We start from the raw sequence: 27708 nt of genomic DNA on the forward strand, positions 1-27708 counted from the left end.
CAATCACAACAGGAGCCCCAGCAAGTAGGAGCTCAGGGGCAAAGCTTAGCAAGCGGGGAGCCGACAGCTTCACTTTTAGGTGATGAAGCGTAATCGCAGCAGGTGCCCCAGCATGTTGTAGCTCAAGAGCAAAGCTTGGGGGAAGGGGGAGCTGAGAGCTGCACTTTTGGAGGAAGGGGGGCAAGGAGAGAAAGGAGAGAAGGGAGAGAAGTGTGGGGCAGTGCTTCAGGGGGGAGGAAGAGGGCTGGGAGTGGTGATTTGAGATAGATGGGGGAGGAAGAGGGCTGGGAGTGGTGATTTGAGATAATTGGGGGAGGGGGAGAGGCTCGGAATGGTGATTTGAGATAGATGGGGAGGAGGAGAGGATGGGAATGATGATTTGAGAAACAGAGGGAGATGGAGAGAGAAGCTGGGAGGAGTGATTTTAGAGATGGAGGGGGAGGTGGAGAGAAGCTGGGAGGTGATTTTAGAGATGGAGGGGGAGGGAGAGAAGCTGGGAGGTGATTTTAGAGATGGAGGGGGAGGGAGAGAAGCTGGGAGGTGATTTTAGAGATGGAGGGGGAGGGAGAGAAGCTGGGAGATGATTTTAGAGATGGAGGGGGGAGGGAGAGAAGCTGGGAGATGATTTTAGAGATGGAGGGGGAGGTGGAGAGAAGCTGGGAGATGATTTTAGAGATGGAGGGGGAGATGGAGAGAAGCTGAGAGGTGATTTTAGAGACGGAGGGGGAGATGGAGAGAAGCTGGGAGGTGATTTTAGAGATGGAGGGGGAGGTGGAGAGAAGCTGGGAGATGATTTTAGAGACGGAGGGGGAGATGGAGAGAAGCTGGGAGATGATTTTAGAGACAGAGGGGGAGTTGGAGAGAAGCTGGGAGATGATTTTAGAGATGGAGGGGGAGGTGGAGAGAAGCTGGGAGATGATTTTAGAGATGGAGGGGGAGGTGGAGAGAAGCTGGGAGATGATTTTAGAGATGGAGGGGGAGGGAGAGGGAGAGAAGCTGGGAGATGATTTTAGAGATGGAGGGGGAGGGAGAGGGAGAGAAGCTGGGAGTGGTGATGGAGTGGGAGGGGGAGAAGATAAGCCAGGTGCAGTACTTTGCTTGGGAGTGAGGGGGTGGGTGGGAGAGAAGCTAGGAGTGTGTTTTTTGGGGGTGGTGTATATTATCTACTGATAATTCAAAGTTTTGTTGTGCAAAAAAATATTTGAATAATACAATAATTTGAATTAAGCAATATAAATAAAACAACATAGTGGGAAATTCAATGCTACAAAAAATAACCATTTTGAGTGCATTCTATGATGTTCGTGAGATGTCAACTATATTAATTTAATTTTCCCTTGTAAATTACACAGCATTTTATCACTGATTTAAGGACAGCAGACTAGCCACTTTCTACATGCAATCAAGGCCCGGAAGATGGAAGACCACAATCTTTGCCACAACACTTTAGAGGCCGAGAGTACTCATCACAGAGAGTGAGAAATACATCCTGTGTGAGGCATTTATCAACATCCTTTCTTTAAAAAGTGAAATAAATGCTGATTATAGGCATCAAGCAATGAAAGCCTGGTGACAGAAATGATGAAACAGTTTTATTGAAGCAAATTTTCAATAAATGAAAAAAATTTCTATGGCATATTAAAAAGAAGAAAATATAATTACAAAATTATATCTAAAAACAGTTTAAACAGTAGTAGAAGAATTAATGTTCAAATTTAAGTTCAAAGAAGCTTCCATAGGGTCTCCCTTAGAGGGAAGTACACATCATCCACAGTGGCACTTAAACTATCTCCTGAATCTCATTTGCCTGACCCTGATCCCAAGTAGAATGACATGGACAAGGGTCACTGGCTGCACTCCTGTGTAGTGAACAGACTGACTGTTAAGTCTAACCACACCCAGTCCTGTTAAGTATTACAATGCAAACAGATAATGTCACTGCAGCTGCTAGAACACCAGCATGCCCAGCAACATCCAGTGCCCTGGGCCCTTGGGGCACTCCTCGTCTCCAGCTATCTCTGCTTTACAGGATGGAAGTCCATCTCCTGACAGCTGTGACTACTGTGTTCCATCCCGTCTTGCAGTATATGGGGAATCTTCACACACTCCAAACGCTCTGTAGTTGAGATTTGTAGCAGTGCATCACTTTAGTTTATTATTTTAAAAGGAACTGCAATTAGAGCAACTGAAGTCAGCAGACTGCCAAGAAGCTTACTTATTGCAATCCACTGGAAACCCATTTCCATCTGGCACAGGCAGCAATGCCTCTTCTTTTTCTCCTTCCTCTCCTTAGGGTGGAGGCTCACCCTGGGATACAGTTCTACGGGCGCCCTCTGGTACTTCATCACACATTGCATTTGCTCAACGCGTCATCGAAGAGGCTCCGGGGGAATACGACATTGAAGCATCAAATACAATGGGAACATCACTGCACAAAATCACATTCTGAAAGAAAGCTTGTCTGTATGCAGAAGCCTTTGGGGCTTTGTTCTGATCTAACAGACAAGTAAGCGGGGTTATTTATTCTTAACGGCTGTGAGACAGTTTTCTCAGCAGCTTCCACTCTCTATCTGTGAATCATACCGGCATGAAGTCCAGGTAGAACAGTTGCATTACATGAATATAAAATAGAATTGAAAAAAAACTGAATGAAGAAAGTATATTTTTCTAAATTGATTAAATGGCCAAGACCCAAAGTGCAGGGCATCACCAAGGGAGAAACTATTAATGAAGTCAAAAGCCACATTGAAGTGACTCCAAACGTTTTTTTTTAAATTGTGCAGACTGTAGGGGGAAGGGAATAACTGTTCCTGGTCTAAGGACTGAGTAGCACACTGTGCAATGCAGTCACTCACTGTGCCATTAGGGAGTCCCAGGGAATACCTCTTAAAGGAATCAAACACAATTTGAAAAATGAAAAGGAGAAAAATGACAGTATTAACGACAGAAGCAAAGCAGGAAACAGATCAGGGAGATTATTCATCATCCCACACCCTGACACGTTACAACCTTTGACGTAACATGTGTTAGGGGTACAGTAGCATAGTGGTTATGTTACTGGGCTAGTAATCCAGAGTCATGAGTTAAAATCCCGCCACGGCAGCTAGGGAATTTAAATTCAATTAATTAAATAAAATCTGGAATTTAAAAAAACTAATATCAATAATGGTGGCCATGAAACTTATGGATTGTTGTAAAAACCCATCTGGTTCACTAATTCCCTTTAGGGAAGGAAACCTGCCGTCCTTACCCGGTCTGGCCTATGTGTGACTCCAGGCCCACAGCAATGTGGGCGATTCTTAATGGCCTAGCACAAGTGGCCTCAGTTGTACAATCTTGCTACAAAAAGAAAGAATAAAACCGGATGGACCACTAGGCACAGGACACAGCAAAGGCAAACCTGCAAAGTGCTCCTTACTAACATCTGGGGACTTGTGTCAAAATTGGGAGAGCTGTCCCACACACTAGTCAAGCAACAGCCTGACATAGAATCATACCTTTCAGCCAAGGTCCCAGACTCTTCTATCACCATCCCTGGGTACGTTCTGTCCCACCGGCAGGACAGACCCACCAGAGATGGTGGTAAGGTGATATACAGTCAGGAGGGAGTGGTCCTGGGAGTCCTCAACATTGACTCCAGACCCCATGAAATCTCATGGCATCAGGTCAAACATGGGCAAGGAAACCTCCTGCTGATTACCACCTACCGTCCTTCCTCAGCTAATGAATCAGTCCTCCTCAATGTACTGAGGGTAGCAAGGGCACAGAATGTACTCTGCGGGGGGTCTTCAATGTCCATCACCAAGAGTGGCTCGGTAGCACCACTACTGACCGAGCTGGCCGAGTCCTGAAGGACATAGCTGCCAGACCGGGCTTGCGGCAGGTGGTGAGCGAACCAACACGAGGGAAAAACTTACTTGACCTCATCCTCACCAATCTACCTGTCGTAGATGCATCTGTCCATGACGGTATTGGTAGGAGTGACCACCGCACAGTCCTCATGGAGACAAAGTCCCGTCTTCACACTGAGGACACCATCCAACGTGTTGTGTGGCATTACCACTGTGCTAAATGGGATAGATTCAGAACAGATCTAGCAGCTCAAAACTGGGCATCCATGAGGCGCTGTAGGCCATCTGCAGCAGCAGAATTGTATTATAGCACAATCTGTAACCTCATGTCCTGGCATATTCCTCACTCTACTATTACCAACAAGCCAGGGGATCAACACTGGTTCAATGAGGAGTGTAGAAGAGCATGCCAGGAGCAGCACAGGCATGCCTAAAAATGAGGTGCCGACCTGGTGAAGCTACAACTCAGGACTACATGCATGCTAAACAGCGGAAGCAACATGCTATAGACAGAGCTAAGCAATTCCACAACCAACGGATCAGATCAAAGCTCTGCAGTCCTGTCACATCCAGTCGTGAATGGTGGTGGACAATTAAACAACTAATGGGAAGAGGAGGCTCTGTGAATATCCCCATCCTCAATGATGGCGGAGTCCAGCGCGTGAGTGCAAAAGACAAGGCTGAAGCATTTGCAACCATCTTCAGCCAGAAGTGCCGAGTGGATGATTGATCTCAGCCTCCTCCCGATATCCCCACCATCACAGAAGCCAGTCTTCAGCCAATTCGATTCACTCCACATGATATCAAGAAACGGCTGAGTGCACTGGATACAGCAAAGGCTATGGGCCCCGACAACATCCTGGCTGTGGTGCTGAAGACTTGTGCTCCAGAACCAGCCGCGCCTCTAGCCAAACTGTTCCTGTACAGCAACAACACTGCCATCTACCCGACAATGTGGAAAACTGCCCAGGTATGTCTTGCCCACAAAAAGCAGGACAAATCCAATCCAGCCAATTACCGCCCCATCAGTCTACTCTCAATCATCAGCAAAGTGATGGAAGGTATCGTCAACTTACTCACCAATAACCTGCTCACCGATGCTCAGTTTGGGTTCCGCCAGGACCACTCAGCTCCAGACCTCATTACAGCCTTGGACCAAACATGGACAAAAGAGCTGAATTCCAGAGGTGGGGTGAGAGTGACTGCCCTTGACATCAAGGCAGCATTTGACCGAGTGTGGCACCAAGGAGCCCTAGTAAAATTGACGTCAATGAGAATCAGGGGGAAAACTCTTCAGTGGCTGGAGTCATACCTAGCACAAAGGAAGATGGTAGTGGTTGTTGGAAGCCAATCATCTCAGCCCCAGGACATTGCTGCAGGAGTTCCTCAGGGCAGTCTCCTAGGCCCAACCATCTACAGCTGCTTCATCAATGACCTTCCCTCCATCATAAGGTCAGAAATGGGGATGTTCGCTGATGATTGCACAGTGTTCAGTTCCATTCGCAACCCATCAGATAATGAAGCAGTCCGTGCCCGCATGCAGCAAGACCTGGACAACATCCAGTCTTGGGCTCATAAGTGGCAAGTAACATTCGTGCCAGACAAGTGCCAAGCAATGACCATCTCCAACAAGAGAGAGTCTAACCACCTCCCCATGACATTCAACGGCATTACCATTACCAAATCCCCCACCATCAACATCCTGGGGGTCACCATTGACCAGGAACTTAACTGGACCAGCCACATAAATACTGTGGCTACAAAAGCAGGTCAGAGGCTGGGTATTTTGCAGCAAGTGACTCACCTCCTGACTCCCCAAAGCCTTTCTACCATCTACAAGGCACAAGTCAGGAGTGTGATGGAATACTCTCCACTTGCCTGGATGAGTGCAGCTCGAACAACAGCCAAGAAGCTCGACACCATCCAGGACAAAGCAGCCCGCTTGATTGGCACCCCATCCACCATCCCAAACATTCACATCCTTCAACACCGGCGCACTGTGGCTGCAGTGTGTACCATCCATAGGATGCACTGCAGCAACTCGCCACGGCTTCTTCGACAGCACCTCCCAAACCTGCGACCTCTACCACCTAGAAGCACAAGGGCAGCAGGCATATGGGAACACCACCACCTGCACGTTCCCCTCCAAGTCACACACCATCCCAACTTGGAAATATATCACCATTCCGTCATTGTCGCTGTGTCAAAATGCTGGAACTCCCTACCTAACAGCACTGTTGGAGAACCATCACCACACGGACTGCAGCGGTTCAAGAAGGCAGCTCACCACCACCTTCTCAAGGGCAATTAGGGATGGGCAATAAATGCTGGCCTGGCCAGCGACACCCACATCCCATGAACGATTAAAAAAAAGCAAGGAAGTCATGAAGAACCTTTATAAAATAATAGTTCAGCTACAACTGGAGTATTTTGTCCAGTTCTGGGTACCACACTTTAGCAAGGATGTGAAGGCCTTCGAGAGGGTGCAGAGGAGATTTACTAGAATGATTCCAGGGATGAGGGACTTAAATTACGTGGATAGTCTGGAGAAGCTGGGGTTGTTCTCTTTGGAACAGAGACGGTTGAGTGGAGATTTGATATTCAAAATCATGAAGGGTCTAGACAGAGTAGTTAGAGAGAAACTGCTCCCATTGGCGGAAGGGTCAAGAACCAGAGGGCATAGATTTAAGGTGATTGGCAAAATAAGCAAAGGTGACACGAGGAAAAACTTTTTTACACAGCGAGTGGTTGGGATTTGGAATGCACTGCCCAAGGGGGTGGTGGAGGCAGATTCAATCATGGCCTACAAAAGAGTACTGGATAAGTACTTGAAACAAAAAAAATGTGCAGGGCTACGGGGATATGGGATGAGGTGGATTGCTCGTGCATAGAGCCATGCGGACTTGACGGGCCGAATGGCCTCCTTCCGTGCTGTAATCTTTCTATGATTCTATGATTCCAAAAGGTCTGGGTGATTGTAGCCAGGCTACTTGTATGCTTTAAACCATAAATTGTGGAAAAATGGAAAATCTAATGAAGGAAAAATAGATGATTGTAAAAGGAAGAAGCCATATGGTGAGATATGGAAATTAATGTTTAAAAATATTTGGAAGTTTGTACTAAAAACGTTGTAGATGTCTGGACAAATTGTTTTACATAAAATGTGCTGAAATACAACAGCAAATAAAGCTTTGCGTCTGCTTTTCCCCATTTCTTTTTCCCTGCCTGGGGTTCTATATAATTCCTATTAGTATTCTGATGTTGTACATCGTCTTGGGCGATGAATTGTTACTCAGCACTTCTGTGCACTGAGCTGCTTGCCTCCGCCAGCAAATGGCTTCATCTGCAACTTCAAATGTCGATGGCAATCATTACGATACTCCAACGAAATAATGCAGATGCTTATCTAACATAATGCTTCCACTGTCTGATTGACTATGTTAACTTAGCAGCCTCTGAACTGTGGTTTGTTTTTTTCACCCGTGTCGTTCACTCTACACATTTTTGGATGAGTTCTGAAAGCTGCCTCACAATACTCAAAAGCTGCTAAAGCTGAAGCTTTGATGCTTTGAAACTTGACCTTGATGTTATCGATCCAGCTCTCAGTAATCCATGAAAAAAAATCCACCAAGTATTACAAAGTGTTTTTTTCTGTTGCTGGTGTTGGATGAGATTACAAGGGTGACAATCAGCAACCAGTCCTAGGGATCCCCACTAATGCCACTGGCGTTATACAAGTGCTGTAAATAATGTTTTCATCCTCTATAGATAGGCCACAAGGATAATCCCCCCGACAAAGATAACTACGAGCAGGCAGGACCCTCTTTGACCCAAATGAACCCCAAAGACCAAAAGTAAATTGCATTAACTCGAGTCACATTTCTTCCAACGCAGGCACAATCATGCCAAGAAACCTTAACACATCACAGTACTCCACTTGTAAACACCGTCTGATCAAAGTGTACAATAGATTCATCAAATGTGAGTGCAAACTCATGAGAAGGCAATTCAAAAACAAGATTATAAATGTCAAATACCATCCTTAACCATTATAATGCTGTATATTTAATATTCCACATTCACCTGAGGAAGGAGGAAGCCTCCGAAAGCTTGTGAATTTCAAATAAAATTGCTGGACTATAACTTGGTGTTGTAAAATTGTTTACAATTGTCAACCCCAGTCCATCACCGGCATCTCCACATCATATTTAATAAAAGTAAATGAAAGGTCACACAAATTGAAGCTTAAACTTCTGCACAAGGTGAGAAATTCTACTGCATACACAGTGTTCTTTGTGCATTATTTTAAAAGTTAAGTATTAAAATACTATTAAGTTCTAAATGACACGATTCTGAAATGTAATTAGTTCTCATCATGTGTAGAGCTTAATTTTTTATATTGGATTTAAAAAATGATTGCTCCGATCTCATATGCAGGTAACCAATCTGCATAATTGTCCTTGTGTTTCTTCTGCCTCTTCAATTTCAAGTATTTCTCAGAGTCTGACCAGTTCCATTGCTGAGCAATGATACAAACTTTCAGCATCTGGTTTCATTTTTGTATATTGTGTGCTGCTTGATTAAATAATAAAACCTCATTCTGGAGCACCTGTTTGTGCTGTCTGTGGCTGTTACGTTGTTGTCAGCTCTTGGGGTTGCTGCAGATGCCAGAGCCCACTACGTATGTGTATCAAACCCAAGAGAACTTGTGCAAAAGGATTAGCAACCAGTAGTGGGTGAACCCCTTCATGACGTACAGCTCCAATCTAAATGTAGCATTAGAGACTTGAGAGCAGGCAGTCTGCTTCTCCCCCTGCATGAAGATGGGACCAAAACAGGGGGAAAAATAAAATGGTAGCAAGAAGGAAAGGAAGAGTAAATTCTAAATTGAAGTAAATTTGCAAATGACATCCAATGCTTCAATATGAAGAACCATTAGAATATAAAATATTTGATTCCAGTATACTTAGTAACGGTCGTTTATAGACAGCATTACATCTTATTGGAGTGTAGATATTGTGTTCCCAGTGCAGAGCTACACGTGTCAAAAGTGCAAGATGGAAATTCAGGCACAGTCAGTACGTCCTGCAGGATTTTTTTGTCCATTAAACGTTCCATGGGGTGCGTTGAGCTCCACACCCGAACTGCTGATGTGAACTACTGGTGCACAAAATCCAGTGCTGGGAACGCAAATTCATAAAATCTACGCTTGCATTACATACATATTAAAAGCACAAAAAATTCCTAGGCCACCTTTTCAAATAAAAATCCTGTCAGAACATTCTACCACTTTAAAAGCAAAAAAAAGCACTATCAGCCCTGCTATAGTTTGATGTCTGTTAAAAGGAGACTGAATTAATTAATTACCTTTCATACAGCTGCCAATAGGATACTCTTCAGAAGAATGGTCAATGATTTGCACAATATTTGAATGTCAGCCAATAAGCCTTTCTATTTCCTTTTAAAAATATCTCTGCCCATCTACACAGTTCTTTAATCATGTAAAACCCGAATAGTTTGAAAATTCACAATTACACCAGTTATTAAAACCTTTGGTGATACTACCATCACTGTAAAATATTACATTCTTCTACCAACAATCATTTCCTAGAGGGGATTTACAGGGAAACTAGATTAAGAAAATGAACTAGGATTGTTTCAATTAAAAAATAGATCTGTATATGCTCATAATCAATGAAGGAGAAATTCTGCTTATTGTTGCCAGTGAAATTATGCTGCATTGGTCTGAACCCGCTGCATTAGTCTGTCAATGAATCACAAGTGCTACCAATAGCTCACAGTGCCATTGTCAACTTCAAATCCTGTACACTCAACTTGTCTTACTCTGCAAGTACATATACATCCAATTAATTCAACAAGAACAGCTTGACCAGTCTCAGTCAGTTTAATTGAGCACGGGGACACAGCATAAAACGCAGCAGATAATTAAGCGACAAAATAATATTGAAGTGGCAGTCTCACTCAGGCTACAAAAATGGCTGGTGTAGGAATTGAGGATGTTCATCTGAGGCTGAGGTTGAGGTAGAGGTTGGAGGATGAGGCTGAGCCTTATTGTTTGGTCAGAGTAGAGGAAGTTTTATTCTGCATCTGTCCAGTACTACAGAATGGATTTTCATGTGTTTGATGCTGACAATGGGCACAAAATTTGGAAAAATGCTTCACTTCCTGAAACTACATACAACCAATGTAAGGTTAAAAAGAATTATTTTAAAAGTTCTCTAGGATAATTAAAATATAGTGAAGATGGTGAATAAAGACAGTTGAGATTAACTAACGTGAATTAGACATAGTAAGAAGGCCATGGAAATGGAGATAACCACAGCATTTTGTTACGCTATCTAAGAAGTGGGTGGAGTGCAGAACACCAATGATGTCTTTAGGAGTAAGACAGTTAGAAATGATGAAGCATCAAGAAATAGCAGATTTGTTAATTATTTACATATCAACGACGAAATCCATATCTAACCAAACTGTTTGGGGAATCTATACCATATATAAAAACATAGAAATTTTAGCACAGGAGACCACTATTTAGCCCATGTAGCTTGTGCTGAATCTAGGTCCTCTTGGGGACTGATAGGGAACAGTAAACCATGGTTTGTAAAGAAACTCAAGAAGTTAAGAGCTAAATTTTATGATATGGTGCTCGCCCGGCACAGTGCTTTGCACAACAGGAGCGCCTATCTTCAATTTGGGCACAGGTTTTGGTGAACCAGCGGAAATCCACGTGGACTACAAATTTTGCACTCTGCTCTCGGCACCCACTCTCACGTCACAAGAGGCTCCGTGCTGGGAGCACCAAACTGTAAAATGTATACCTAAATGTGTACAGGATGTCTGGATCAAGATGATTAAAAAAAAGACACCCTGGAATCCTCATTGTAGTACACGATGAAATAGCTAAGTCCCTAATATTTTGTAGCAATTCAATAAACATAGGTTGTATTGATAACTGAAGGCTAACCTATCTCATCCTGTTATTCAACAAAAAGACCGAGACGTGAACTGAGGAATTATAGACCGAACATCCATTAGTGCTGAAAATACTTCAGAGCTTTTTACAGGATGCTATCATCGTTCATCTAAAGAGAGCAGAGGCCATAAGGAGCACGTTCTGCAGTGTAATTGCACACCATTTGGTGAACATATTCAGTGAATGTGAAGTGTTAGGATGCATCTCAAGGACATTTGATTATAAGTCAGGAAGAGAGACTCACAACTGAACTTTTTTTTTAACTGGAGAGAAGATCAAAATGGAACATTCCCCGGCTCTTTCAATTTTGAGAGATGTGCATATGAGCAGATTATTAAACCTAGCCAATGATTACAGGGAATGAATACAAAATTAAACAAACCTCAAGAAGGACTAGCAGTTAGAAGAATTTCCCCCCACAAAGTAATAGTTTATGTGGGAGAAACGAAGCTGAATAAATATCCAGTGAAGAATGGGAGTGAAGGTTATAAAATATAAATGTAAGGAATCTTACAACACCAGGTTATAGTCCAACAATTTTATTTTAAAATCACAAGCTTTCGGAGATTATCCCCTTCGTCAGGTGAATAATCGAAGGGGATAATCTCCGAAAGCTTGTGATTTTAAAATAAAATTGTTGGGACTATAACCTGGTGTTGTAAGATTCCTTACATTTGTCCACCCCAGTCCATCACCGGCATCTCCACATTATAAAATATAGAGAGAGAAGATGAAGTACACTACGGAACACGATGGTCCCTCTGCAGCTGGGATGGATGTGGATTCTGTTCTGAACAGCGTGGGCTATGAAGTTAGATTGATATCCTGGAGTTTTGCTGAATTACCTTTAAGGATCAGACCGACATTTCAAAGAGCTTTATCGTCTTAGAAGTTTTAGCTGTGGCCAGGTGCTGCCCTCAGGAGTCTGAATTGGACAGAATCCATCAGGGAGCAAATTGTACTTGGTCTGAATGGTCCAAATGGTACATCTTTGTTTCATATTGTCTTACATTCTTTAATAGAAAACTTTCACCCCATCAATCTGGATTCAAACCCAGTCCGAGAGGTAAAAGTACATTATGCCAGCCAATCTCCTAATTTGCTTTTCTTCCCCTCTTTAAGTCCCCCTGAATGGAGACACCATTCTCTGGTCGAGGGTAGACAGGCAGTCTGCTTCTGGGCCTGTATCAGTACTGACTGCCTGGAGGTGTGTGAAAACAACCTGTGGTGGCTCTGACTCTGAAGTTCTTTCCTGCAATCACGCACCTGTGCTCCACTCAACTATTATAGCTTTCTCATTCTATAGTTACACAGGGAGCCTCGTTGCTGAGTTAATTCAATGGAAGATAATTAGATGAAGTAGAAGAGTCTTCTCTACAAGATAAAATCTTGTGGAATTAGTGGCAATCTGCTGTGGTGGATGGGGAATTGGCTGAATGCCTGTAGGCAGAAAGTTGTGGTCATTGGATTTGGATCTGCTTGGAAACCAGTGCCCCACAGGGATCGGTGTTAGGACCTTTACTATTTACTATTTTCATGATTTAGATGTAGATGTCAATGTTAGGAAAATGATCCACAAGTTTGCGGATGATACCAAGATATGTGCGCATGTTAGGACTGTAGAGGATACTCAACTACTACAAGCAGATCTCATTGTGTTGGAAGAATGGGCCCGTGTTTGGCAAGTGATGCTTAACTTCGAAACGTGTAGTGTATACATGTGGGAAGATCAAATGCTGAATATACTTACATCCTACAGGGAACAGAATTAAAGCCAGTCGTGAAAGAAAGAGATCTGGGTGTTTTAGTGCGTCACCCTCTAAAGGTTCATGACCAATGCCATGAAGCCATAGCTAAAGCAAACAGGGTTCGAGTTTGTATTCGCAAGACAATTCAGTATAAAACAAAGCGTACAATTTTGTCCTTGTACAAGACCTTAGTTAGAATATGGTTCCAGTTTTGGTCTCCTCACATAGTGGGGGATACGAAGGCTTTGGAAATGGGTGCAGAGGAGGCCCACAAGATTGATTTCCAGTTTAAAACACCTTGGATACTTAGGTAGGCTCAAAGAGCTGGGTCTGTATACTTTAGCAAAGTGTATACTCAGGGGCGATTTGATTGAGGTTTATAAAATAATGAAGGGACTAGTGTTTATGTGTACCAGTTAATTATTGTGTCCAGTTCTGAGCACCGCACTTTAGCAAGGATGTGAAGGCCTTAGAGAGGGTGCAGAAGAGATTTACTAGAATGATTCCAGGGATGAGAGACTTTATTTATGTGGATAGACTGGAGATGCTGGGGTTGTTCTCCTTGGAATAGAGATGGTTGTGAGGAGATTTGATAGAGATATTCAAAATCATGAAGGATCTAGACAAAGTAGATAGAGAGAAACTGTTCCCATTGGCAGAAGGGTCAAGAACCAGAGGACATAGATTTAAGGTGATTGGCAAAAGAACCAAAGGTGACATGAGGAAAAACCTTTTTACACAGCGAGTGGTTAGGGGGCGGTGGAGGCAGATTCAATCATGGCCTTCAAAAGGCAACTGGATAAGTACATGAACGGAAAAATTTTGCAGGGCCAGGGGAAACGGGTAGGGGAGTGGGACTAGCTGGATTGCTCTTGCATAGAGCCGGCGCAGACTCGATGGGCCAAATGGCCTCCTTCCATGCTGTAGCCTTTCTATGATTCTATTTCAACTGAATAGGTTAGGGAGGACCACGGGTCATGCTTACAAATTATGTAAGGGCAGAGCTAAGTTGGATATTAGGAGGCTCTTCTTTTCCAGAGAATAGTGGACCTGTGGAACAGGTTGCCATCTCCTGTGGTGAACGTTGATTCGCTAAATTCCTTCAAGAAAGAGCTAGATCTGTTTCTGACGGGGGCGGGGTTCAGTTCATACAAGAGGTAAGTATCCTATAACATAAATCAGGGACTATGTGATCTCCTGGACCAGCTTCAATCGCCTAAAGCGGTCGGAGAGGAGTTTTCCAAATTTTTTCCTTAATTGGCATGGTTTTTAATCTGGTTTTTCAACACTCTCAGGAGATTTCATGGCTTCGGGTGGGTAGGGAGTATCTGTATTGTGATGCACGAGGCATCGCAACTATATGGGACTGGCTAGATGAACTGGTGGGTCTTTTCTTGCCTGTCATTTTTGTATGTTCACATGCTCATATACAAAACAAAATAAAGTGCAACAAATGATGTTCGCTGATGGGTTGAAATTACCACAAGAAAGCTATCATTTCCAGTGACATTAAAAACCTTTTAGTAGCACAAAATGCATTTGCAATTCAGATCAGACCAACTCAGCTGAACGTACAGTGTGCTGTTAAACAGCAGAATATTTTGACATAGGAAAATAGCAACTAGACTGGCCTGTCTCTATAGATATGAATATTGATTCCCCTCATAAGAACTTTATGATAATACATGGTACAATGTCTAAGACAGAACCATTAACTCTGTCTCATTTGCTGAATGCTGCATGCTCAAAGTCCTTGGGGTATTTCTTAATGTTTCCATTGAAACCTTACATTTTGACAACTATAATAGCCAAATTCAGTCTTTATTTTTTTTCCCTCTAAAATATAGTTTAGAGCTTAATGTTGAAAAATAAATACAATTTAGTGTAAACAAAATATTGATTTCTATCTTATAATGAATTGGTGTTATCGTATGAAAATAGAACAACAGAATCATAGAAAGTTATGACACAGAAGGAGGCCATTTGGCCCATCGTCCAGCTTAATCCCACTTTCCAGCACTTGGTCCGTAGCCCTCTAGGTTACGGCACTTCAAGTACTCATCCAAGTACTTTTTAAATGAATTGAGGGTTTCTGCCTCTACCACCCTTTCAGGCAGTGAGTTCCAGACCCCCACCACCCTCTGGGTGAAAAAATTTCTCCTCAGCTCCCCTCTAATCCTTCTACCAATTACTTTAAATCTATGCCCCCTGGTCACTGACCCCTCTGCTAAGGGAAATAGGTCCTCCCTATCCACTCTATCCAGTCCCGAAATAATTTTATATACCTCAATTAAATCTCCCCTCAGCCTCTTTTGTTCCAAAGAAAACAACCCTAGCCTATCCAATCTTTTCACATAGCTAAAATTCTCCAGTCCTAGCAACATCCTTGTAAATCTCCTCTGTACCCCGTCTAGTGCAATCACATCTTTCCTGTAATGTGGTGACCAGAACTGTACGCAGTACTCAAGCTGTGGCCTAACCAATGTTTTATAAGTTCTAGCATAACCTCCTTGCTCTTATATTCTGTGCCTCGGCTAATAAAGGAAAGTATCCCATATTCCTTTTTAACCATCTTATCTACCTGTCCTGCTACCTTCAGGGATCTGTGGACGTGCACAACAAAGGTCCCTTTGTTCCTCTACACCTCTCAGTATCCTCCCATTTATTGTGTACTCCCTTGCCTTGTTTGCCCTCCCTAAATGCATTATCTCACACTTCTCTGGATTGAATTATATTTGCCACTCTTCTGCCCACCTGACCAGTCCATTGCTATCTTCCTGCAGTCTACAGCTTTCCTCCTCACCATCAACTACATGGCCAATTTTTGTATCATCTGCAAACATCTTGATCAAGCTCCCCAAATTCAAGTCCAAATCATTAATATATATCACAAAAAGCAAGGGACCTAGTACTGAGCCTTGCGGGACCGCACTGCAAACAGCCTTCCAGTTGCAAAAACACCCATCAACCATTACCCTTTGCTTCCTACCACTGTGCCAATTTTGGATCCAACTAGCCACTTTCCCTTGGATCCAGTGGGTTTTTACTTTTTTGACCAGTCTGCCATGTGGGACCTTGTCAAAAGCCTTGCTAAAATCCACGTACACTACAGCAAACGCATTACCCTCATCGACCCTCCTTGTTACCTCCTCAAAAAATTCAATCAAGTTAGTCAGACACGATCTTCCCTTAACAAATCCATGCTGACTGGCAGGTTTATTAGGAAAACTAAAAACACAATCTATCCTCCCGATGAAAGGTTGAACGATGCCTTTGTATCTGATGTATTCCCCACAGTATCAGCGTAATACTTAAGTCAGGTAAATAGAATATCCACGAAGAGAACCCCGGGAAATTCATGAATTTCGGAGGCTATTTATTCTGCTCGTTTAACGCTTATGAGACACAACGGCATAAATAAATAACAGAGGAAGGATAATAGAACGGCTTAAATAACAACTAAAAGTCTTCCTTGAGAGTGTAACCATAACTTTCAATGCTGACTCCCTTAGGGGTTGCGTCACTTTAGTAATTTTGTTTGTTAATTGTCATCTGTATCTTTTATATATTCTGTGATTTACAGTTTTGAAAAAAAGCTGAACAAAATAGTGCGTTACACTGGAAGCCCGAAGAAAAGGTGCGTGTTTTCCAAACACAAAGAAAGGCAAGCAGGTATACCGGAGGATGATGTACTAACAAACCGATTGAATACATGGTGAAGAACCTTGCAATATACAGAGAGAATCCCTTTGTGCTATTCATTCATAAAGTAGCCCTTGATAGTTAAGTTGGTAAGTCAACTGATCAATATACTGTTGAGTCATGGAGACCTGCAAAGTCTGCTGTTTCTTCTTTAGAACAAAAAGGACACAATTGGTGGGGAGAACAGAATGGAACAAAAAAAGGTGAAAGCTGATGGAGGAACTAATAAATTGGATAACAATCAGGCTAAATGGGAATTCAGGGATAGTGGTTAATGGGAGCAGTTCTAATTAGACTGCTCTGTCCAGCAGAGTGATCCAGCTGTTTAATTATCTCCTACCCTTAAATATACTGTTATGTTTTTATTTAGTGTGCCACTGCATTTCATACTCCAGTAAACCAGCCAACAGAATACACAGCCTTAGAAATTCATGAATTTCCCTTGGATGTCTTCATGGCTAGTCTACCTAGATAATTAAATACTTTCGTTTACCACAGCTGATGTTTTAGAGAATATGCCAAATTATGGGTAGATATAAAGGAATTAACCAGTGATCAGTCCCAGCACTTCTGCTATTCAAAACATTTATGAATGATCTTCATGAAGGTATTAAAAATTATTGGATGATACCAAATACTCTGAGAAAGTAAAATCTTTGGAGCGAAAGAATAAAGTTCAGAGCTTTAAATAGAATTAGCAACAGGGATGTTTCTCAAACAGCATTTAATATCAAGAATCCCAAGATAATACATGTAACAAATTTAATTACAAAGTGAAGAGTATATCATTCAGTAATGTAAGCCAAAATAAACCCCTAGGTAATACTTCATCTAACATGGAAAGTATTATCAGTACAGGCAGCAGTTGCAGAAGTTAATGAAATATCTGTGCATAAGTAGATCCACACAACTCAAGGCCAAGGAAGTGACATCAAACAATGCATAAAGGATTATTGAGACCACACATGGAATTATGGCCAGCTATCTTCATTGTACCCTTGGTAAAATGTGAAAGGGATTCACTGTAGCGTAATAAAGATAATCCCAGGTTTAGATCATTTAGACATTAAGAGAGGCTAAAGAGGCTATTGTAAATCTTTTTTTTAATTCATTCATGGGATGTGGGCGTCGCTGGCGAGGCCGGCATTTATTGCTCTTCCCTAATTGCCCTTGAGAAGGTGGTGAGCCGCCTTCTTGAACCGCTGCAGTCCGTGTGGTGACGGTTCTCCCACAGTGTTGTTAGGAAGGGAGTTCCAGGATTTTGACCCAGCGACGATGAAGGAACGGCGATATATTTCCAAGTCGGGATGGTGTGTGACTTGGAGGGGAACATGCAGGTGATGTTGTTCGCATGTGCCTGCAGCTCTTGTCCTTCTAGGTGGTAGAGGTCGTGGGTTTGGGAGGTGCTGTCGAAGAAGCCTTGGCGAGTTGCTGCAGTGCATCCTGTGGATGGTACACACTGCAGCCACAGTGCGCCGGTGGTAAAGGGAGTGAATGTTTAGGGTGGTGGATGGGGTGCCAATCAAGCGGGCTGCTCTTTCTTGGATGGTGTCGAGCTTCTTGAGTGTCGTTGGAGCTGCACTCATCCAAGCAAGTGGAGAGTATTCCATCACACTCCTGACTTGTGCCTTGTGGATGGTGGAAAGGCTTTGGGGATTCAGGAGGTGAGTCACTCGCCGCAGAATACCCAGCCTCTGATCTGCTCTCGTAGCCACAGTATTTATATGGCTGGTCCAGTTAAGTTTCTGGTCAATGGTGACCCCCAGGATGTTGATGGTGGGGGATTCGGCGATGGTAATGCTGTTGAATGTCAAGGGGAGGTGGTTAGACTCTCTCTTGTTGGAGATGGTCATTGCCTGGCACTTATCTGGAGCGAATGTTACTTGCCACTTATGAGCCCAAGCCTGGATGTTGTCCAGGTCTTGCTGCATGCGGGCTCGGACTGCTTCATTATTTGAGGGGTTGCGAATGGAACTGAACACTGTGCAATCATCAGCGAACATCCCCATTTCTGACCTTATGATGGAGGGAAGGTCATTGATGAAGCAGCTGAAGATGGTTGGGCCTAGGATACTGCCTTGAGGAACTCCTGCAGCAATGTCCTGGGGCTGAGATGATTGGCCTCCAACAACCACTACCATCTTCCTTTGCACTAAGTATGACCCCAGCCACTGGAGAGTTTTCCCCCTGATTCCCACTGACTTCAATTTTACTAGGGCTCCTTGGTGCCTTGATGTCAAAATCTGCTGATTGGAAAACAAAAGCCCATTTTAGACTGCTCGTCTATGAGGTGAAATTGTTCCTTTTACTGTTAAAAGTTCCAGGAGCACAAAATGGGAAATCTATTTTGTACTAACATGGATTTTTTTTTTGTAAAAATCACCAACAGGAGAAATTTTAAGCCCTTGCTTGATTTTTGGTATGTCACCATTTGCCATTGGTTAATATAAATATAAGTCCTCTCTACCTTGGAGCATCGTAACCAGGCAGCAGGTTTGTGAAGCTGTGGTTATCCAATTGAATGGTTTGAGTTTACATGGCCAATCAAATAGCCGTATTTCAAAATCAAATTGGTTAATTGGTTCTTTTGCATCTAACAGTGAGATTCCCTAATGCCAAGTTGAGTTTTCATAGGATATACATCACCTACTTCACTCAATACAATCAGTAAATGGATTCACACAGTAGCAAATATTTTTAGAGTGTCAAACCCAAGATATTTTAATATCTGTTATCAGATGAAAGGGAATTTTATTTGAAACAAATGATAATCCAATGAGTATTGTAAATGCAGATGACAACTAAAATATGACCAAATTTGTATGAAGCAAACAGAACCCCTTCATACTTGCTTCAAAGGTTTTGGCCCTTCACTTAAATGTCTTGGATCCTCATTTTAAACAGTAAACAAACATAACCGTGGTGCCTCTGCTGGAAGTGGGATAAATATTCCATTATTTACTGTGTAAACCTCAAAAACTCGATTCGTTATGAGTCAACTTGCACAGAAAATGAAGGCCTGTAATATCTCAATGTTCAATTTAAACTGTTGAGTGAAGATTTATGTCGTTAGTCAACACATGAAAGCTGAAAACTTCTCATCCACAGTGTGTGCCACATTCTATTCCTTGAAGCAGCAGCAGCGTCAGGTAGGAACCGGGAGCAGCATGAAGGGATGAGTTGGGAAGCAGATTTAAAGGAGTGACACATTTTTCGTGAATTCCGCAATAAAAACATGGCCAAGATGTTTCAGTGGCCCTGCCTAATCGCCTGCTTCTGGATTTATCTCATCTTTTTCTTTTTCAATCCTGCTGGTGCTCTGTACTATAGGTTTTGACCCTCCGCTTAAATTGCTTAGATTCTCATTTCAAAAAGTCAACAAACATAACTGGTCGTACCTCCGCTGTGCTAGCCTGTGTCAAAAGGCGAAAGGAGGCAAGCCGTCTGTCAAATTTCCTATGATAAAATGTGTGCGAGCCGGAAGGGAAGTGGGATCTGTATTCAATTAGTTACTATGTAAACCTGGAAGACTTATTCAATTAAACATGCAACATATTACAGCTGCTGCCCTATGCAGTTACAGACATACAATTGGACTCACTGTTGTGGTGAGTCTGTCCTGACCATTAAACTAAATACTCCGGATAAGCTTTATCTGTCTGAGCTCTATAGCTTCAGATTAATTCTTGGAAAGTACATATGTTTCTCCTTCTTTGTGGGGAGGAAGAGGAGATCAGCGTTTAAAATGTATTCTATGATTTTTTTTAAAAAATCTCTCCAATTCTGTGAGCTGTGCTCTCATCTAGCAGCAATTCAGGCTGGTGGCAGAGCCTTGCACAATTACCTCTATTGTGTATAAAATGCTAATGGAAAGACAGTATAGTTAAAATGACATGCAATTAAAGCGTAATTAGATTCAGATTATCTTGACCTCAATGGGTTTGGAAATGTCACTAACTGTATCATACAGCGGTGTAAGTGTCTAATACAGGAAACAAAGTGTATAGTTCAGAATAAAACAACTTACTTTAACCCTTATTTAAATACACTTTAAGTAATTAAGGGTTGAAGTGTCCAGGTAGTTCAATGGGCCCCTGAACACTTTGTAAACCAGGATTGTCACTGCATGGGATTTACACTCTCTGCGGTGTCAAGTCAAAGCAGTGTAAGACTAAGGCCTCCAGAAAACATTACTCTGCTTTACTCCGAGTCAGGTTAGGCTCTAACTCTGGATTTGCACTGTTCTGGTGTCAGCGTGAAGTGAAAATGTAGCCTTAGAGTATTACTACAATATCAAAGCACAAACAAAACAAGATCAAAATAGTTTGCTTTATTTAGGGAGAACTTCTAATAAAGCAAAATTCTCTCATACTCTTTGTTCCTCTGTACTTCAGAATACCCAGCATTTGAAACGTGCAGCCTTATGACCGTGGTATGAATAAATTCAGGAGACTATTAAATGTACTTAAAAGAAACAAGAGTGTAACAAAAAAGTTTTTGTCTTTGTCTTTATATGGTTTTAAGCACTTAGGACAACTCTATTAAATGGCATGAGCCAGCTGTGTATTTATGAAAGATAATCTGCGATGGCTAATCCACGTGACTGGGCGTGACGCAAATAAGGAGTGGTTTCGCGTGACAAAGCTCCTAGAAATCTACAGAGTCACCCCTCCAGACCCAGCCATAAAGAATTACATGTAGTCTTTGCTGTGGTTAGATTGATCCAATTGGGCCAATAATCGATTGAAATCATCAAACTGCTACCTTGTCAGCCTATACAGTGCCTGTCCCAAATTATTTTTTATTGGTTCGTATTCACATCTGGCTGCCCCCAAAAAAAAGCACATTGTATGTTACCTGGGAATCCTGCTATGTGAATTCATCCATGCAATGGCAGTCATGTTGTTGCATGACTAAGGATAGTCTGATTAAAATGTGCGAACACTGCTGAGAGGAGATGGGCAGCAAAATGAGACAGCTCCAGTTGAGCAACAATGTCCTTTAATAACTATGATTCTAGAGTCACGATTCCCAGGTCTTCGTCACATTGCTTAATGAGATACTAGCCTGCACAGATTCTATTTGCTGAAGACAATCTTCAAAGGAGAGAACAAGTGCACCAAAAGGATTAAATGCATAGACGTCAAAAGTTGCAGCCATTTTTCAGTTTACATTCTCTATGCCATTATAGTCTGCGTTAGATAGAGCTCTGTAAATATTATCTGTTTATCACTAGAAAGTATTGGGTAAATTTTTGTCTTTAGTGGTCCCAGCGCAGAGCTTCACCAGGAGCACAAATCAGGAATTTGAGAGTGCGCTCGATTCATGGCCCTATGATTTTCCATCTATGAATTTTAAAACTAACAGGCATATTACATTTGGTCCCTGCATCCAAATGTAATATTTCCAAGTTTGCTGGTGACACAAAACTGGGTAGGAATGTGAGTTGCGAGGAGGATGCAAAGAGGCTTCAATGGGATATAGACACAGGCTAAGTGAGTGGGCAAGAACATGGCAGATGGAATATAATGTGGAAAAATGTGAAGTTATCCACTTTGGTAGGAAAAACAAAAATGTAGAGTATTTTTAAAATGGTAAGATATTGGGAAATATTGATGTTCAAAGGGACCTTGGTGTCCTTGTACATGAGTCACTGAAAGCTAACATGCAGGTGCAGAAAGCAATTAGGAAGGCACATGGTATGTTGGCCTTTATTACAAGAGGATTTGAGTACAGGAGTAAAGATGTCTTACTGCAATTATATAGGGCCTTGGTGAGACTGCACCTGGAGTATTTTGTACAATTTTGATCTCCTTACCCAAGAAAGTATATACTTGACATAGAGGGAGTGCAATGAAGGTTCACCAGACTGATTCCTGGAATAGGGGGATTGTCATATGTGGAGAGATTAAATAGACTAGGCCTGTATTCTCTAGAGTTTAGAAGAATGAGAGGTGATTTCATTGAAACGTACAAAATTCTTACAGGGCTCAACAGGGTAGATGCAAGGAGAATGTTTCCCTGGCTGGGGAATCTAGAACCAGGGGTCACAGTCTCAGAATAAAGGATAGGCCATTTAGGACTGAGATGAGGAGAAATTTCTTCACTCAGAGGGTGGTGAATCTTTGGAATTCTCTACACCAGAGGGCTGTGGAGGCTCAGTCATTGAGTACATTCAAAACAGAGATCGATAGATTTCTAGATATTAAAGGCATCAAGGGATATGGGGATGGTGCAGGAAAATAGTGTTGAGGTAGAAGATCAGCCATGATCTTGTTGAATGGCGGAGCAGGCTCGAGGGGCCGGATGGCCTACTCCTGCTCCTATTTCTTATGTTCTTATGTCCATTGTCAAGAGTCAAGAGAATATTAAAAAATAAAATAGCGCCTTTCAGTGATTTTCAAATTGAGCAGTTTTAGGCACACTCCTTAACTGTGCCAGCTGATTTGGGACTTTACCCTGGGTAAATAGTGAAAGATTGTTTCCACTGGTGGGCAAATGGGGAACAAGGGGACGAAGACTGAGGATTCTTATTGGAAGAACCAAGTGGGAAGGGAGAGGAAAGGTATTTGCACTAAGGAAGATTAGTCCATGGGATGCATCACCACGTGGCTATTGAGGTAGAGACTAGAAAATCATTTAGAAGGGAATGGGATAAGCATTTCAAAGGATCTGGGGGGAATGGGGTTCACAGGAGAGAGCGCCAGCGCTGCCACAGGTTTCTAGCCAATAGGCCCGAGTGGCCTCCGTCTGTGCCGTAATTTCTATCATTCTATGAAAACGCCCCTTTATTGAGTCCGAGTCCAGGGAGTGGTTTAGAAAATGTTGGTGCTGAGCTGAGTTTGGGACGATGTGCCTCAGTGATTATTGTGTTACTATTGGTTATGAGGGGAATCTGAGTGTTACCATTATTACTATTAGTTATCGGTGCAATTTCAGTGAGTTATTATTAGGTACTGGTGGAATCAAAATTCCTCTCACTTCTGGTTTCCCCTGTACGAATCCCTCCCCCACCTTTGGATTCCACTCTTCCGTACCCTTGGTTTCCATTCTTCGCCTCCTGGTTCTCGGAATGTCGCGCACAACAGCTGCTGGGCGTGATACCACGAGCAAAGATGCTCAACTACATGTTACCTTTATAAAGAAAATGCAATAACATTTACAGGCATCACGTGGTCAGAACATCACGCGGGCAGAACATCACATGGTAAAACCTCCAGGAATGCCTCCAACCAGAGATGGCAACCCTAGGTGGGGGGAAAGAATTACAATGTGAGTTCTAACTACAGAAAAAGAATGTTAAAGGGGCACTGTCATTTGGTGAAGTTTCTAACTAAAAACTTTGCCAGGTTTGTAATTGGAAGGCAGAGTGATGTGACTAATAACGGGCTGCCATGGTCTTGTGACTGATCTTCTATGAATTTAAATTTCAATTAAAACAGCACAAAATTCACCAAGTGCTCCTGCTGCTGTAGATACAGTACTTGAAGCATTAGCATACATTGCCCAACACAATCAGTGCTGAGCAGAGTTTGCAAATCAGGTCGTTTCTAGCCAATAGGCCTTGTGTCAAAATTTGAAGATGATACCAAAACAGGAGGTCTAACTAATTCTTTAGAGGACCAAAGGAAACCGAAAAGGGACATTGGGGGAATGGGTTAAAAAGTGACAGATGGAATTTAATGACAGTATGTGTGAGGTGATGCATTCTCGTAAAAAAAAACAGCAGTAATTACACTCCAAATGGGAGTAGACTAGGTGCTGTGGAAGAACAGACGGATTTAGGGGTACAAGTTAACAAGACATTAAAGGCAGCACCTTAGGTTGATAAGGCTGTACAAAAAGCTAACAGAATTCTGGGTTTTATCTCAATATAATGTAAAAGCCAAGAGGTAATGATGAGCCTGCATAAAAGCATGATAAAACTTCAGTTAGAATACTGTATGCAGTATCGCACAGATATTCAGGCTTTATGGGAGAGTACAACTAGGGTTGCCAACCCTCCTGGATTGCTGGGGAGTATCCAGGAATGAAAGATTAATCTCCTGGGCACGAATAATGGCGAAATTTATGACATACGTCGCTGATTTCGCCGTTGCAGGAAATTCTACCCCAATGTTTTAAACTAGCTTTCCCTGCCTGTAACGTGAGCGTCTTCTGTTAAACCATCACACTCTCTGTTTCTGATCCCTGAGAAAGAAATTGATGCTGTTTCCAAATGACTGGCACATCAGACTCCAACGCCAAGCATCACAGCTGCTGGAAGCTAGAAAATCCATTTGCTGCGTGTTAATCGTATAAAACAGCACTTGAGTCGGGATTTGCTAGAAGCCGTAACACAATCTCAGGGTTCTGACAACCACATAAATCACACAAGCTTTGCTCTCATGGTTTACGCTGCCAGTCAAACTTTAAGGTTGTGTTACAATTTTGTAACACTTCAGCCTGAGCATTATTTGAAGTTGATAGAGTAAACCTTGCAGAGAAAAGCCACCCGTCTGTACTGACCATCCAATGACAGTCATAGCCAATATAATGGCCCAGAATTTGCTGGAGTGGGGCCTCTCACGGCCTGCTCTGTTAGTTAGACTTTATCCCTCACTCTTCAGCTCAAAAACGTTTTGCGCTGCAAATTGCTGGAAGTGCAAGCGGATAACGGCCAGGGAATGGGGCACCTGGGAGCTTGGTGAACAATGGGACCAACCGTCTATCTCCTTAACCAATGAGATTTAAGGATTGAGAAACAGGAATGATGGAGAAGGAAATACGGAGAATGAGAGTCAAATTAGGTACGGTAAGAGAAATAGAGGGAAAGAAAGATTGGATTGAGAGAGAAAAAAAGAGACAGAAAGGAAATAAAAGAAAAAATTTTAAATTTTAAACTTTAAAATTCTCTAACAACAATTTAGTACCTGTAGGAATGCCACTCCAAAGTTTCAATTAATCTCTCTGGCCCGGAAAGAGAACAAGTGGCATTGCAGTAACATAAATCTCATCATTAAAAAGGGTACATACGAGCCCTTAAGTACGAGCCCATACTTTCTGCAGTGAGTTTAATGGGTAATTAATGTGCAAATGCAGCAATTTCTTGCAACTCACAGGGAGGTTGAGGGCGAGCTGCTGTTTTCACGAGATTAACGGCGGAGTGGTGCAAATGTCCAGCAACTTGTGCCGATTCGCAATTCACAGGGTATCTCTTCCTCACCACGAGTTGCTGGATGATTTGCGCTTTAATAACGGTGAGCACATTAAATTCTTGGCAGCAAAATCTGGCCCATTAAGAAAAATCAGAGACACAAAAAGGCCATTTGGCCCATCAAAGCCCAGCCCCCGGAATCTTAACTCTCCCACCACAACATCCAACTGTACCTTGAACAACCACACTGTTTTTCCTCTATCAGCCAGCCTGGCAAACCATTCCAAACATTCTTGCTGATGTCTGTTTTATTTTTCACTAATTTCCATTTAAGGCCTTTGGTTTTACAATCCTGACTGAATTGAACCTGCATCAAGATAACTCTCACCCTTTATCAAAACCTGTCACCGTTTGTGTCAATTTCACAGTAATTGTAAGAAAAATTCAGGAATGAAGGCCGTTTAGCCCATCAAAGCTTATCCCTCCAATACACAAACTCTCAACTACAACTTGCATTTCATAGCGCCTTCAACATAACCATACGTCCCAAGGTACTTCAGAGGAACATAAGAACATAAGAAATAGGAGCAGTAGTAGGCCATATGGCCCCGCCAGCCTGCTCCGCCATTCAATCAGATCATGGTTGATCTTCGACCTCAACTCCACTTTCCCGCCCGATCCCCATATCCCTTGATTCCCTTACAGTCCAAAAATCTATCTATTTCAGCCTTGACTATATTCAATGACTCAGCATCCACAGCCCTCAGGGGTACAGAATTCCAAAGATTCGCAACCCTCAGTGAAGAAATTCCTCCTCATCTGAGTCTTGAATGGCCGACCCCTTATCCTGAGACTATACCCCCTAGTTCTAGACTCTCTAACCAGGGGAAACAATCTCTCATCATCTAACCTGTCAAGCCCCCTAATAATCTTATATGTTTCAATGAGATCACCTCTCATTCTTCTAAACTCCAGAGAGAATAGGTCCATTCTACTCAACCTCTCTTCATAGGACAACCCTCTTATTCCACGAATTAATTTAGTGAACCTTCATTGTACTGCCTCCAAGGCAAGTATATCCTTCCTTATATAAGGAAACCAAAACTGTACACAGTACTCCAGGTGAGGTCTCACTAAAGCCCTGTACAACTGTAGTAAGACTTCCTTACTCTTGCACTCCAACCCCCTTGCGATAAAGGCCAACATGCCATTTGCTTTCCTAACTGCCTGCTGTACCTGCATACTAACTTTTCGTGTTTCTTGTACGAGGACACCCAAGTCTCTATGAACAAGGAGCGTTATCAAACATGATTTGACACCGAGCCACAGAAGGAGATATCAGGACAGGTGACCAAAAGTTTGGTCAAAGAGGTAGGTTTTAAGGAGCGCCTTAAAGGAGGAGAGGTAGAGAGGCACAGAGGTTTAGGGAGGGAATTCCAGAGTTTAGGGCCTTGGTAGCTGAAGTCACGGCCACCAATGGAGGACCCATTAAAATCGGGGATGTGCAAGAGGCAAGAAGGATGAGAATTTGAAAATCGAGGCATTGCCGGACCAGTAGGTCAATGAGTATAGGCCTCATAATCCATCCGTCTGTTGTGTTCTGTCCTAGGGCTCCTTGTTCAGAGAGACTTGGGTGTCCTCGTACAAGAAACACAAAAAGTCCAAACTCAAGTTTCACACGAGAGTCTTCAGCCACTTACTAGGGAAGAGTAGCTGAGGGGCTTTCCTGTTGCCTTTATCACAGTTTTTATCTTCAGAGTACCTTCTCCTAGATGGGCTGCAGCCAAAGCTAAAAAGTCCCACCTACCCTTTATTGGGGCACCCGCACCTATCGAACACAAGTACCCCCGCTATACGTCAACCCAGTATGCAGCGCCAGCACTACGGTCTCCACTCACCTGGGGCTGTCTGAAGTGGAGCCCGAACCCATCCCTCTGACTCAGAGATGGGACTACTATGTCTGAGCCAGTGGTTCTTCTACCCGGACACAAGTCCCCCGCTGGAAGTCAACCCAGTAATTCTAGTCTTTAGTCGCTGGGGCTGTCTGGGGTGGGGCTCGAACCCTTCACCTTCTGACTCGGAGGCGGGAATGCTATCCCATCACAGTAGGTAGTTGCATTTTCAATAATCCTAATATCTTTGACTTGATTACCCAGCTTTTAAAATATTCCAAATATTTATCACTCTTTCAGTAAAGAGGCTTTCGTGTACTGTATTGTAACGCAACTTTTGGTAACACAAAAGAACGTATGATAGTTTGCCACTGATGTAACATGT

The 27708-nt window shown here is 42.7% G+C and overlaps 1 protein-coding gene across 1 annotated transcript in view; it reads right to left on the reverse strand.

The window, feature by feature from the left end:
* camk1da (calcium/calmodulin-dependent protein kinase 1Da) overlaps window positions 1-27708 on the reverse strand; it is a 354041-nt gene that overhangs the window by 171907 nt on the left and 154426 nt on the right. The gene's annotated exons all lie outside the window — the stretch shown is intronic.

This window comes from Heptranchias perlo, chromosome 24, assembly GCF_035084215.1.
Source record: "Heptranchias perlo isolate sHepPer1 chromosome 24, sHepPer1.hap1, whole genome shotgun sequence".
In the NCBI taxonomy this organism is placed as follows: domain Eukaryota; kingdom Metazoa; phylum Chordata; class Chondrichthyes; order Hexanchiformes; family Hexanchidae; genus Heptranchias; species Heptranchias perlo.